We start from the raw sequence: 4,928 nt of genomic DNA on the forward strand, positions 1-4,928 counted from the left end.
AATGAGCAAACCACCCAAAATTCACCTGAGGACAGTAAGAGCCCAGGGAAAAATAATTCTGGCGCTAAAACGCCAGAAAATTGGTGGAAGGCTGGCGATGAACGCCCAGACCATGGCCAAAACTGGCGTTCAACACCAGAAACAAAGCAGGACTGGCGTTCAACACCAGAAATGGGCAAGGATCTGGCGTTGAACGCCCAAAATGGGAAGGATCTGGCGCTGAACGCCCAAAATGGGCACAGTTCTGGCGTTCAGACGCCAGGAGAAGACAAGGAGCTGGCGTCCAGTTTCACTCCATCTTCTAACTCTGGCACTCAAGTGCCAGTGAGGGATCAGACACACACAAATGCTGATAACAACCCCTCTAAAAAGGCTTCTTCAACCACTTCTGTAGGCAATAAACCTGCAGCAACTGAGGTTGAAGAATATAAAGCCAAGATACCTTATCCTCAAAAACTCCGGAAAGAGGAGCAGGATAAACAATTTGCTCGCTTTGCAGGTTATCTCAGGACTCTTGAAATAAAGATTCCATTTGCAGAAGCACTTGAGCAAATACCTTCTTATGCCAAGTTCATGAAAGAGATCTTGAGTCATAAAAAGGATTGGAGAGAAACAGAAAGAGTTCTCCTCACTGAAGAATGCAGTGCAGTCATTCTGAAGAGCTTTCCTAAAAAGTTTAAAGACCCCGGGAGTTTTCTGATAACATGCATATTAGAAGGTAATTGCACCCTGACAGCTTTATGCGATCTTGGGGCAAGCATCAACCTAATACCTGCATCCACTATCAAGAAGCTTGGCTTAACTGAAGAAGTTAAACCAACCTGGATATGTCTCCAACTTGCTGATGGTTCCACTAAATACCCATCAGGCATGATTGAAGACATGATTGTCAGAGTTGGGCCATTCGCCTTTCCCACTGACTTTGTTGTGCTGGAAATGGAGGAGCACAAGAGTGCTACTCTCATTCTAGGAAGACCCTTCCTAGCAACTGGACGATCCCTCATTGACATCCAACATGGGGAAATAACCCTGAGAGTCAATGATGATGAGTTCAAGCTGAACGCTGTCAAAGCCATGAAGCATCCAGACACATCAAAAGACTGCATGAAAGTTGATCTTATTGACTCTTTGGTAGAAGAGATCAACATGGCTGAGAGTCTTGAATCAGAGTTGGAAAACATCTTTAAAGATGTTCAGCCTGATTTAGAAGATTCAGAGGACATGAAAGAGCCTCTGAAATTTCTTCTGGAAGAGGAGAAACCTCATAAACCGAAAAGTGTCACTTTATGGTGAATGAAGGAATTGTTCTTGGGCATAAAATCTCAAACAAGGGAATAGAGGTGGATCAAGCAAAAATAGAGGTAATTGAAAAATTACCACCACCTGCCAATGTTAAGGCAATCAGAAGCTTTCTGGGGCATGCAGGATTCTATAGGAGGTTTATAAAGGATTTTTCAAAAATCGCAAAACCTCTAAGCAATCTGCTATCTGCTGACACGCCATTTGTGTTTAACACAGAGTGCCTGCAGGCGTTTGAAACGTTGAAAGCAAAGCTGGTCACAGCATCAGTCATTTCTGCACCAGACTGGACATTACCATTTGAGCTAATGTGTGATGCCAGTGATCATGCCATTGGTGCAGTATTGGGACAGAGGCATGAAAAGCTTCTGCATGTCATTTATTATGCCAGTCGCGTTCTAAATGATGCCCAGAAAAATTACACAACCACAGAAAAAGAATTACTTGCAGTGGTTTACGCCATTGACAAGTTCAGATCATACTTAGTAGGATCCAAAGTGATTGTGTATACTGACCATGCTGCTCTTAAATATCTACTCACAAAGCAGGATTCAAAACCCAGGCTCATCAGATGGGTATTGCTTCTGCAAGAGTTTGATATAGAAATAAGAGACAGAAAAGGGACAGAGAACCAAGTGGCTGATCATCTGTCCCGGATAGAGCCAGTGGAAGGGACGTCCCCCCCTTTCTTGAGATCTCTGAAACGTTTCCTGATGAGCATTTTTTTGCCATTCAGGAAGCACCATGGTTTGCCGATATTGCAAACTATAAAGCTGCAAGGTTCATACCCAAGGAGTACAACAGGATACAGAAGAAGAAATTAATTACTGATGCAAAGTACTACTTGTGGGATGAACCTTATCTCTTTAAGAGATGTGCAGACGGAATTATCCGTAGGTGTGTGCCTAGAGAAGAAGCACATAGGATCCTGTGGCATTGCCACGGATCTCAATATGGAGGCCATTTCGGAGGTGAGCGAACAGCCACCAAGGTCCTCCAATGTGGCTTCTATTGGCCCACACTCTATAAAGATTCCCGAGAGTTTGTACGTAACTGTGACAGTTGCCAAAGAGCTGGTAATCTACTTCATGGTTACGCCATGCCTCAACAAGGAATCCTGGAAATTGAGTTGTTTGACGTATGGGGAATTGACTTCATGGGACCTTTCCCACCATCATACTCAAACACTTATATTCTGGTGGCAGTTGACTATGTGTCAAAATGGGTTGAGGCTATTGCCACACTCACCAATGATACTAAAACAGTGCTGAAGTTCATCCAGAAACATATCTTTAGCAGGTTTGGTGTCCCTAGAGTACTAATCAGTGATGGGGGCACTCACTTCTGCAATAAACAGCTTTACTCCGCCATGGTTCGGTATGGAATTCGCCACAAGGTGGCCACTCCATATCATCCACAAACCAATGGACAAGCTGAAGTCTCTAATAGAGAATTAAAGAGAATCCTGGAACGGACGGTCAATGGACAGAGAATCAAGCATTATCTTGAAGGCAACATTGAGCAAGAATGCTCAAGGCTGAAGCTAGATTAAAAGCTCAGCAAGGTCCAGCTAAAGATAATAAAGAAGCGCTTGCTGGGAGGCAATGCAGCCATGGGGCAACAATCCTCTAAGCATTTTGCCCTATTTCTATTTTTATTCTTATTTGTTTATATAGAGTTCATTGGCAACAAGGTAAATAATCATTTACAGAAGACCTCGGCACACAAAACAGAGAAAAAGAGCTCACTGGCAAGAAAACGCCAGTAATAGTAGCAATCTGGGCGTTCAACGCCAGAAAGGGGCACCCACTAGGCGTTGAACGCCAGTAATGGCAGCAGCTGGGCGTTGAACGCCCAGGAGAGCAGCATTTGGGCGCTGAACGCCCAAAACAGGCAGTGGTTGGGCATTCAAATGCCAGGACAGCAGGGAGGAGCCAAATTCATTTTTCCACACGTATTTCCATTTTAATTTCAAATTTTATGTTTCAATGCATGATTTTTACATGAACATGTTAAGAACCCTGATTTCTAAAATCCTTAATTTCTAAAAATCCCTCTTTCCAAATTCAATCCAAACTCTTTTCAAAACTTTTCTGAAAACAAATCTATCTTTTTCACTCAAAAATCTTTTCAACTAATCCATATCTTTTTCAAATCTCCATATTATCTTTTTCAAAATTCAGATTTATCTTTTTCAAAAATCTATCATATCTTTTCAAAATTAAACTATATCTTCTATCTTATCTTTTTCAACTCAATCCTTTTATCTTATCTTTTCCAATTTTTCGAAAACCCACCCCTCCATCCCTTTGAATTTGGGTTCGGCCTCCCTCCTCCTCCATCAACAATTGCACCTAGCTCTCCTTCTATCCCTCTCCTTTCTTTTATTTTGCTTGAGGACAAGCAAACCTCTAAGTTTGGTGTGTTTATCCGAGATCACTAAGATCATGGCTCCCAAAGGAAAACAACCCACTCCAAGAGGCAAGAAAGAGAGCGTTCCAAAACCACTTTGGAATCAAAGGAAGTTCTTATCTAAAGAACATTCAGACCATTATCTTAAAGTAATGGGTCTGAGATCAGTGATCCCGGAAGTTAGATTCGATCTGAAAGAAGATGAATATCCGGAGATCCAGGAGCAAATTCGAATCAGGAACTGGGAAGTCCTAGCTAATCCTGAAATGAAAGTAAGAAGGAACATGGTCCAGGAGTTCTATGCTAATATGTGGCAGACTGACAAGCAAAAACTATCTGGAACTGCCTTCTATGAATTTCGAACCATGGTCAGAGGAAAGATTGTTCATACCACCCCTGACAAGATCAGAGAGATCTTGAAGCTACCTCAGCTAAAGGATGATCCAGACTCCTTCAACAGGAGGATGATGAGAGCAGACATTGACCTGGATAAGATTCTAGAGGACATATGTATCCCTGGAGCCAGTGGACCACCAACACAAAGGGTGTCCCAAATCAACTCAAGAAAGAGGATCTCAAACCAGTCGCCAGAGGATGGCTGGACTTCATTGGGCGTTCTCTGTTGCCCACTAGCAACCGTTCTGAAGTCACAGTTAAAAGAGCAGTGATGATCCATTGCATCATGATGGGGAAGGAAGTGGAGGTTCATCAGCTGATTTCAACTGAACTCTACAAAATTGCTAACAAAAATTCTAAAGAGGCCAGGTTGGCTTATCCAAGCGTGATTTCTCTGCTCTACAAGGACGCTGGAGTAAGGATGGGAATAACTGAGTATATCCTAATTGAAAAGCCAATCACCAAAGCATCAATGGAAAAACAACAAGCACAGGAGGATCCCATCAAGAAGAGAGCACAGGAATTCCTCCCAGAGATCCCTCAATCTGAATATTGGGAGTATCTTAAGACGTCCGTTACCAAGATACGGGAAGCTATGGAGCAAATAATAAAAGAACAGAAGGAACACAGTCAAATGCTGACCTATATGTTTAAAGAACAAGAGGAGCAGGGGCGTGACTTAAGGGAATTGAAGCGCCAAAAGTCTTCTCTTGTAGGACCAAGCACCCCAAGGATCAGAGAAACCCCCGTTCCGCCAGAATAAAGGTTGTTAATTTCCAATTTCTGCCTTAACCCTGTGACAGTGTCCTTATAGAAGTTTA

This window comes from Arachis ipaensis, chromosome B02 (genome assembly GCF_000816755.2).
Source record: "Arachis ipaensis cultivar K30076 chromosome B02, Araip1.1, whole genome shotgun sequence".
NCBI lineage: Eukaryota > Viridiplantae > Streptophyta > Magnoliopsida > Fabales > Fabaceae > Arachis > Arachis ipaensis.